Genomic DNA, 10,912 nt, shown 5'->3' with positions numbered 1-10,912 from the left:
TTTAGTAAGCTAGGAGTTCAGGTCCCCGTATTGCTTTGCCCTGTATTAACCCTGTCTGTCTCGCAGAGCCTGTCCTGCCATGCCAGCCGCTCCGAACCACGTCCATTCCAGTACCCTGACGGTGACTTCGGCGGATGTTCCACCACCTCTGCAGCTCCGCCAGTCTCCAGTCCCTGGCTCCGTTGGGTGACCCGTCCCATCGCTCAGCAGGTTCCAGATCCCGCCTGACCCTTCAACCCGGCCTTGGACCCTGAGCCTCGTCACCCAGACTACCGTCCAGAACTCCGTGTGTTCAGCAACATCCACCTTTCCAGCTCCCCTACGGACTGTCTGGCTACCAAATAGTGCTTCGGCTGCCGTGCATCTAGACCCTCTGGCGGTGTGACCGGCCTGGCTGCCTCCTCAGGGGAAACCGGTGTACGGTCCAGTGTTTCCACCACCCAGACGTAACAGCTAGAACAGGCCATGGATCCCGCCGAAGCACTAGCGGCCTTGCAGCAGGAACTCGTACGACAGCGCGAGACCCAGACCCGCATGCTGGCCTTCATGTCTTCTGTGGATACCCGCCTAAACACGCTACAAATAACGGCCACGTCCTTGGCATCTCAGGTTTCCACTGCACAATCCACGGCCGCAGCTCCAGTGGCAGCCTCCTCGGATGCTTCCAAACTTCGTTTGGCCTCACCACCCCGGTACGCCGGAGATCCCAAGACCTGCAGGGGATTCATAAATCAATGCTCCCTCCATTTCAAGCTGCTGCCGCACCTTTTTGCCTCTGGCCAAGCCAAGGTCGCGTTCATGATGTCCCATCTAGAGGGAGAGGCACTGGCCTGGATGAACCCCTTGTGGGAGAAGGAGGATCCGGTAACCACCGACATCCAGGAGTTCCTGCAGGCTTTTCGTAGCACCTTTGACGAGCCCGGACGCGCCTCCGCGTCTGCCTCATCCCTCCTCCGGCTACGTCAGGGGACTCTGACGGTGGGCCAATATGCTATTCGTTTTCGCACCTTGGCCTCGGAACTAGGGTGGAACAATGAGGCCCTAACTGCTGCCTTCTGGGAGGGACTCTCGGGCCGTATTAAAGACGAGCTGGCTGGTCGTGACGTGCCTTCCACCCTGGATGCCCTGATTGCTCTAGCGACTCGAGTGGATCTTCGCTTTCAGGAACGATCCAAAGAGGTGTCCCGCGAGAGGCGTCCGATAAGGCACTCCTCCCCACCCCAGAAGTCCATCGCTCCCCAGTTGGCATCACCTGGCGCGTCTACCTACGAGCCCATGCAGATTGACCGCCTGAGGCAGTCTGAGCAACGCAGAGCAGAACGACTAGCAAAGGGTCTCTGCTTCTACTGCGGTGATGGCACACATCTGCTACGCTCTTGTCCCGAGAAGCCGGGAAACTCCAAAGCCTAGGCTTGGTAGGAGAGGCCACCCTAGGTGCTGGGACTCTCTCAGACTCCGTTACATGGACTATTCAAGTCACCACAGAAGAGACCCGGTTCACGGAAGAGGCGTATTTCGATTCCGGAGCAGCAGGCAACTTCATCCAGCAGGCCACGGTGGATAAGTACCAGGTGCCTGTCCTCCCACTAGAAAAACCGCTGGTGATCGCCTCTGTAGATGGGAGACCTCTCTCTGACACCGTCTCACTGATCACCAAGCCTGTGGAATTACGGATCGGTGCTCTGCACACTGAAAAGATCACCTTCTACGTCCTCCCGCGCATGTCTCATCAGATCCTGCTGGGACTCCCATGGTTACGGGCACACGAACCGTCGGTCAGCTGGAGTACAGGTGAAATTACCCAATGGGGCTCCTCGTGTCACGAGAGATGTCTGAAATCCATCCAGCCCATTCGACGACCTCCGATTCCAGAGTCTCTACCAGGACTGCCTTCTGCCTACTGGTCCTTCTCGGACGTTTTTGATAAAAAGGAGTCAGAGGTACTACCGCCTCATCGTCCCTACGACTGTGCCATCGATTTACTGCCAGGAACTACGCCTCCTAGAGGAAGGATATACCCCTTGTCCCCTGCTGAAACACGGGCTATGTCAGCCTATATCACCGAGAGCCTAGCTAAGGGGTTCATTGGGAGATCTTCGTCCCCTGCCGAAGCAGGTTTTTTCTTCGTCAAGAAGAAGGAAGGTGATCTGCGCCCTTGCATTGACTACCGGGGATTAAACCAGATCACCGTAAAAAACAAATACCCTCTGCCACTTATCCACGAACTATTCGATCGGCTCCGAGGAGCTCGTCTATTCACCAAGTTGGACCTCCGTGGGGCCTATAACCTGGTTCGCATTCGCTCTGGAGACGAATGGAAGACCGCATTCAACACTCGGGATGGGCACTACGAGTATTGTGTCATGCCCTTTGGTCTGTGTAATGCTCCGGCAGTCTTCCAAGAATTGGTGAATGACGTGTTCAGAGATCTCCTCTATGTCTGTGTCGTGGTATATCTGGATGACATCCTGGTCTTCTCTCCGGACCTACAGACCCACAGAGAGAACGTGCAGCTAGTTCTCCGGAGGCTTAGAGAGAACCGTCTGTACGCCAAGTACGAGAAGTGCGTCTTTGAAAAATCGTCTCTTCCCTTCCTGGGTTATGTAATCTCGGACACTGGCCTGCAGATGGACCCAGAGAAAGTGTCTGCCATCATCAACTGGCCTTCTCCTTCCGGACTGAAGGCTATCCAGCGCTTTCTCGGCTTTGCGAACTATTATCGTCAATTCATCCCGCACTTCTCTGCCTTGACAGCGCCTCTCTCTGCCTTGACTAAGAAAGGAGCTAATCCTAAGGAATGGCCACCGGCGGCCGATGCCGCGTTCTGCTCCTTGAAACAGGCGTTTGCTTCTTCCCCGGTTCTCCATCGCCCTGAATTGAACCGACAGTTCACCTTAGAGGTGGATGCCTCCTCCTCAGGAGCCGGGGCAGTGTTGATGCAGAACTCCTCCTCTGGAAAGATGGTCACTTGCGGATTCTTCTCCAAGAGCTTCTCGGCACCCGAACGCAACTACACCATCGGGGATCGGGAGCTACTGGCCGTTAAGCTGGCCTTGGAGGAATGGCGCTACCTCTTGGAGGGAGCAGTATACCCTGTGATCATATACACGGACCACAAGAATCTGGAGTACCTGCGGTCAGCCCAAAGACTGAACCCGCAACAAGCCCGCTGGTCCTTGTTTTTTGCTCGATTTGATTTCCAACTCCATTTTCGGCCTGCGGATAAGAACGTGCGGGCAGACGCCTTGTCTAGGTCCTTCGTGCCCGTGGAGTTGGAGGAGGAGCCGTTCCAGCCCATCATCAACCCCAGTAAAGTCATTCCGGTGGCTCCTGTCGCTCTAACTCAGATACCCCCTGGGAAAACCTATGTCTCAGATACTGACAGACAGAGAGTCCTGCTCTGGGGCCATGCCTCGAAGATCGCCGGCCATGCTGGTCAGAAGAAGACTTGGAGTACGATTGTCCGTCACTACTGGTGGCCGTCCCTCCGTAAAGACGTCGCAACCTTCGTCTCAGCCTGTCCATCCTGTGCCCGGAACAAGACACCCAAGCACCTACCATATGGACGTCTTCTGCCTCTGCCCATTCCTTCAGTTCCGTGGCAACATATTGCAATGGACTTCATTACGGACTTACCCTTATCCTCCGGACACACAGTCATATAGGTTGTGGTGGATCGCTTCTCAAAGATGGCTCACTTCGTTCCCATGGCCGGGCTGCCCTCTGCCCAGGAGCTAGCTGACTCCTTCATACAACACATATTCCGATTGCATGGCTTTCCCGCACACATTGTGTCCGACAGAGGAACTCAGTTTACCTCGCGCTTCTGGAGGGCTCTCTGCAAACATCTAGGAGTATCCTTGGACTTTTCTTCGGCCTACCATCCTCAGTCGAATGGCCAAGTGGAACGGGTCAATCAGATCCTGACCTCCTTCCTTCGCCACTACGTCAACATCCACCATGACGATTGGTCCACGCTCCTACCTTGGGCTGAATTCTCCCACAACCAACACATCAGCGAGTCCACCTCCAGCTCTCCCTTCCAGGTCGTTTACGGACTTCAGCCTTCTGTCCCGTTGCCAGTATCCTCGGCTTCCGATGTCCCCGCAGCAGATGCTCTGGTTCGGGACTTCTCAGCTATATGGAACTTTGTCAAGTCTTCCCTAGAACGTGCTTCTTTGCGGATGAAGAGACATGCGGACAAGAGGCGCCTGGATCCCCCATGTTTCTCCCCAGGCGATCTGGTCTGGCTTGCATCCAGATATGTCCGATTGAAGTTACCATCGTACAAGTTGGGTCCTCGTTACATCGGGCCGTTTAAAGTCATCAGCAAGATCAATGCAGTCTCCTACAAACTGCAGCTCCCGGCCACGATGCGGATACCCAACTCCTTCCATGTCTCCTTGCTCAAGCCTGTCGTCCTTGGTCCCTTCTCCGCTGCTGCCAGTCCTGCTCCTCCTCCTATCGCTGACGATGACATCTATGCGGTAAGGGATATCGTGGCCATGAAGACCGTACGAGGTCGGCAATACTTCCTGGTGGACTGGGCGGGTTGTGGTCCCGAGGATAGGTCCTGGGAGCCCCGGGAGAATGTTGGCACTCCTCTGATTCGTGCTTTCCTGTCCCGGTTGCGGGGAGGGGGGCGTGGGGGAGGGGGTACTGTCACGCTTCCCGGTCCCCGTGCCCCGCTCTCTGGTTCCCGTGGCCCGCTCCCCGCTTCCCGGCGGCGTCCCCGACTCACCACTCCGGTCCCGGCCTCCTCTTCCTCGCCTGCGCCCTCCATGCGTCCAGCTCCCCGCTCCCGGCGCTCCTCAGCGACGTGGGACACCCTGCCGGGCACCCCTGCTTCCTCTGTACCGCTCCCTGGACTGGCTTCTGGCACACGGGCCTCGCGCATGCGCATTAGGGCGTGCGCGCGGTCATTGACCCTTTCTTAAAGGGCCAGCACCTTCAAACAGGAAATTGCATAGACAGGTACAGGGTATATTAGGATTCTCTTTCCTGGTGGGCGGGGCCTGTTCTACGTGTTTAGTAAGCTAGGAGTTCAGGTCCCCGTATTGCTTTGCCCTGTATTAACCCTGTCTGTCTCGTAGAGCCTGTCCTGCCACGCCAGCCGCTCCGAACCACGTCCATTCCAGTACCCTGACGGTGACTTCGGCGGATGTTCCACCACCTCTGCAGCTCCGCCAGTCTCCAGTCCCTGGCTGCGTTGGGTGACCCGTCCCATCGCTCAGCAGGTTCCCGCCTGACCCTTCAACCCGGCCTTGGACCTTGAGCCTCGTCACCCGGACTACCGTCCAGAACTCCGTGTGTTCAGCAACATCCACCTTTCCAGCTCCCCTATGGACTGTCTGGCTACCAAATAGTGCTTCGGCTGCCGTGCATCTAGACCCTCTGGCGGGGTGACCGGCCTGGCTGCCTCCTCAGGGGAAACCGGTGTACGGTCCAGTGTTTCCACCACCCGGACGTAACAATATATATATATATATATATATATATATATATATGTATGTATATGTATATATACAGTACAGACCAAACGTTTGGACACACCTTCTCATCTCTAGAACAATTATTAAGAGGAGACTTTGTGCAGCAGGCCTTCATGGTAAAATAGCTGCTAGGAAACCACTGCTAAGGACAGGCAACGAGCAGAAGAGACTTGTTTGGGCTAAAGAACACAAGGAATGGACATTAGAGCAGTGGAAATCTGTGCTTTGGTCTGATGAGTCCAAATTTGAGATCTTTGGATCCAACCCCCGTGTCTTTGTAGAAAAGGTGAATGGATGGACTCTACATGGCTGGTTCCCACTGTGAAGCATGGAGGAGGAGGTGTGATGGTGTGGGGGTGCTTTGCTGGTGACACTGTTGGGGTTTTTTTCAAAATTGAAGGCATACTAAACCAGCATGGCTACCACAGCATCTTTTAGCGGTGTGCTATTCCATCCGGTTTGCATTTAGTTGGACCATAAGTTATTTTTCAACAGGACAATGACCCCAAACACACCTCCAGGCTGTATAAAGGCTATTTGACAAAGAAGGAGAATGATGGGGTGCTACGCCAGATGACCTGGCCTCCACAGTCACCAGACCTGAACCCAATCGAGATGGTTTGGGGTGAGCTGGACTGCAGAGTGAAGGCAAAAGGGCCAACAAGTGCTAATCATCTCTGGGAACTCCTTCAAAACTGTTGGAAAACCATTTCCGGTGACTACCTCTTGAAGCTCATCAAGAGAATGCCAAGAGTGTGCAAATCAATAATCAAAGCAAAAGGTGGCTACTAAAGAAAACTCTTTGAATGAGAAGGTGTGTCCAAACGTTTGGTCTGTACTATATATATATATATATATATATATATATAAGTTTAAATCCCCCTCCTTTTGCCCCATTGCAAATAAATCAATTAAATAAAAGAAAAAAACCCACATAATTAGTACCTTCATGTTCAGAAATTCCCAATCTATCAACATCTACAATAAATTTAATCTGATGGTGTGTGGCGTAGAGAGAGAAAAAAAAGTCAAAACTCCAGAATTATGGTTTTTGGGTGCTGCAATAAAAAGCAATAACAGGCGATTAAAACACCACATCTATGCAAAAATTGTATAATTAAAAGTATCAGCTTATGACGCAAGAAATAAGCCATCACTGAGCCTAAGATCGCGAAAAATGAGAATGCTACGGGTCTTGGAAAATGGCAACAACAGTGCTATTCTTTCTTTTTGACAAATTTCTGAATTTTGTTTAACCAATTAAATAAAAGTGTTTGGTATCTACAAACTCACACTGATCTGGAGAATCATAATATCAGGTCAGTTTTACTATATAGTAAACACAATGAAGAAAAAACAAAAAGCAGCACCAAATGTGCACTACAGCACTAAACATTCCAAACTGTACTTATTTTAAAAATTTTGAGATTTTTGGCAAAAAATTGCAATTTCTTGAGCTGCTTCGCCACGTCACGGCAAATCTCATTTGAAGCAGTCCTACACTAAAATATTTTTATAAAATGTGCCATACGGCCTCACATATGAATAGTAGAACTGCTCTCAGCAGCACTCACCTGGTCTATTTCAATCCCGTACCCATGACTGAGTCATGGCTGTGGGCGGGACAGGTCCAAGCAAATGCTGCATGAAGTAAATAGCCTGTGGACAAAGCCTGATGACTTAATGTGAACAGTCACCAACCGCCAAAATCTAGACAGATGGAATACATCCCAAATTGGGGTGCATAGCAAGGTGGAGGTCAACCACCGACCAATTCAATGAAGAAAAAACAAAAAGCAGCACCAAATGTGCACTACAGCACTAAACATTCCAAACTGTACTTATTTTAAAAATTTTGAGATTTTTGGCAAAAAATTGCAATTTCTTGAGCTGCTTCGCCACGTCACGGCAAATCTCATTTGAAGCAGTCCTACACTAAAATATTTTTATAAAATGTGCCATACGGCCTCACATATGAATAGTAGAACTGCTCTCAGCAGCACTCACCTGGTCTATTTCAATCCCGTACCCATGACTGAGTCATGGCTGTGGGCGGGACAGGTCCAAGCAAATGCTGCATGAAGTAAATAGCCTGTGGACAAAGCCTGATGACTTAATGTGAACAGTCACCAACCGCCAAAATCTAGACAGATGGAATACATCCCAAATTGGGGTGCATAGCAAGGTGGAGGTCAACCACCGACCAATTCAATGAAGAAAAAACAAAAAGCAGCACCAAATGTGCACTACAGCACTAAACATTCCAAACTGTACTTATTTTAAAAATTTTGAGATTTTTGGCAAAAAATTGCAATTTCTTGAGCTGCTTCGCCACGTCACGGCAAATCTCATTTGAAGCAGTCCTACACTAAAATATTTTTATAAAATGTGCCATACGGCCTCACATATGAATAGTAGAACTGCTCTCAGCAGCACTCACCTGGTCTATTTCAATCCCGTACCCATGACTGAGTCATGGCTGTGGGCGGGACAGGTCCAAGCAAATGCTGCATGAAGTAAATAGCCTGTGGACAAAGCCTGATGACTTAATGTGAACAGTCACCAACCGCCAAAATCTAGACAGATGGAATACATCCCAAATTAGGGTGCATAGCAAGGTGGAGGTCAACCACCGACCAATTCAATGAAGAAAAAACAAAAAGCAGCACCAAATGTGCACTACAGCACTAAACATTCCAAACTGTACTTATTTTAAAAATTTTGAGATTTTTGGCAAAAAATTGCAATTTCTTGAGCTGCTTCGCCACGTCACGGCAAATCTCATTTGAAGCAGTCCTACACTAAAATATTTTTATAAAATGTGCCATACGGCCTCACATATGAATAGTAGAACTGCTCTCAGCAGCACTCACCTGGTCTATTTCAATCCCGTACCCATGACTGAGTCATGGCTGTGGGCGGGACAGGTCCAAGCAAATGCTGCATGAAGTAAATAGCCTGTGGACAAAGCCTGATGACTTAATGTGAACAGTCACCAACCGCCAAAATCTAGACAGATGGAATACATCCCAAATTGGGGTGCATAGCAAGGTGGAGGTCAACCACCGACCAATTCAATGAAGAAAAAACAAAAAGCAGCACCAAATGTGCACTACAGCACTAAACATTCCAAACTGTACTTATTTTAAAAATTTTGAGATTTTTGGCAAAAAATTGCAATTTCTTGAGCTGCTTCGCCACGTCACGGCAAATCTCATTTGAAGCAGTCCTACACTAAAATATTTTTATAAAATGTGCCATACGGCCTCACATATGAATAGTAGAACTGCTCTCAGCAGCACTCACCTGGTCTATTTCAATCCCGTACCCATGACTGAGTCATGGCTGTGGGCGGGACAGGTCCAAGCAAATGCTGCATGAAGTAAATAGCCTGTGGACAAAGCCTGATGACTTAATGTGAACAGTCACCAACCGCCAAAATCTAGACAGATGGAATACATCCCAAATTGGGGTGCATAGCAAGGTGGAGGTCAACCACCGACCAATTCAATGAAGAAAAAACAAAAAGCAGCACCAAATGTGCACTACAGCACTAAACATTCCAAACTGTACTTATTTTAAAAATTTTGAGATTTTTGGCAAAAAATTGCAATTTCTTGAGCTGCTTCGCCACGTCACAGCAAATCTCATTTGAAGCAGTCCTACACTAAAATATTTTTATAAAATGTGCCATACGGCCTCACATATGAATAGTAGAACTGCTCTCAGCAGCACTCACCTGGTCTATTTCAATCCCGTACCCATGACTGAGTCATGGCTGTGGGCGGGACAGGTCCAAGCAAATGCTGCATGAAGTAAATAGCCTGTGGACAAAGCCTGATGACTTAATGTGAACAGTCACCAACCGCCAAAATCTAGTGAGTGCTGCTGAGAGCAGTTCTGCTATTTATATGTGAGGCCGCATGGCACATCTTATAAAAATATTTTAGTGTAGGACTGCTTCAAATGAGATTTGCCGTGACGTGGCGAAGCAGCTCAAGAAATTGCAATTTTTTGCCAAAAATCTCAAAAAAAAAAAAAAAAAAAAAAAAAAAAAGAAAAAAAAAAAAAATTTTTATAATGCAGTTTGGAATATTTGATGCCTTAGTGCACACTGGTGCTGGCTCTTTGTTGTTTCTTTGTTGAATTGGTCGGTGGTTGACCTCCACCTTGCTATGCACCCCAATTTGGGATGTATTCCATCTGTATAGATTTTGGCGTTTGGTGACTGTTCACATTGGGTCATCAGGCTTTGTCCACAGGCTATATATATACTTCATGCAGCATTTGCTTGGACCTGTCCCGCCCACAGCCATGACTCAGTCATGGGTACGGGACTGCAATAGACCAGGTGAGTGCTGCTGAGAGCAGTTCTGCTATTTATATGTGAGGCCGCATGGCACATTTTATAAAAATATTTTAGTGTAGGACTGCTTCAAATGAGATTTGCCGTGACGTGGCGAAGCAGCTCAAGAAATTGCAATTTTTTGCCAAAAATCTCAAAAAAAAAAAAAAAAAAAAAAAAAAAAAAAAAAAAATTTTATAATGCAGTTTGGAATATTTGATGCCTTAGTGCACACTGGTGCTGGCTCTTTGTTGTTTCTTTATATAGTAAACACAGTAAATAAATTACCCCCAAAACAATTCTGGAATTGCACAGTTTTTGCAATTTCACCACATTTGGAATCTGTTTCCCATTTTCCAGTACAATATGGAGTCATTCAAAAGTGCAACTCATCCCGCAATAAACAAGCCCTCATATGGTTATGTTGATGGAAAAATAAAGTTTGGCTCTTGGAAGAAGGGGAGGGAAAAAAGGAAAAATGGCAGGGGGTGAAGGGACTACAAGACCATTTACAATTTCCTATGCTACAGAATTGTAATGTATCCGTAGAAGTCAGATGCCACCACATGTCTAATTTATACGCTCAACTGAATGAGCCCTGTGAGTAACACACATTGTCCTGTGTTATTAAAACCCCATTGATCAGTCTGTGTTCTTTAAATAATTGCATTTTTTTATTCTTTGCCCATGATAAAGAAGTTTGTCATCTGCTTGGACAATGTTATCTGGAGATGTTTATGTATCCATACGTTACCCTCTTATTCAGCAGATTCCAGTGCATCCCTCAGATTTTGGTTGAACTTTATGTGCTGAATTACGTGAAGTGCAGAAGGTCTTTTGTTGTGACCTTTCTAAAGTAATGAATATATTATTTTTATGCATATTTGCCAACTTTTTAGAGCTGCCTTCATGGAGAATTGCAATCCACATTTCTTTTGTACATGTAAGGAGGTTGAAGTGCTTGCCACACCCCCTCGAAGAAAATTTTATGTTGTGTGTAATGCAATGCAAAGAGGTTTTATGTGTTTGGTAAATTAAATGCATTGATCAGGTACACGTAGGTTTATTTTTTGAG

The sequence above is a fragment of the Anomaloglossus baeobatrachus genome, chromosome 3 (assembly GCF_048569485.1).
Source record: "Anomaloglossus baeobatrachus isolate aAnoBae1 chromosome 3, aAnoBae1.hap1, whole genome shotgun sequence".
NCBI classification, from domain to species: Eukaryota; Metazoa; Chordata; class Amphibia; order Anura; family Aromobatidae; genus Anomaloglossus; species Anomaloglossus baeobatrachus.
Note: the sequence above shows the minus strand (reverse complement) of the source record.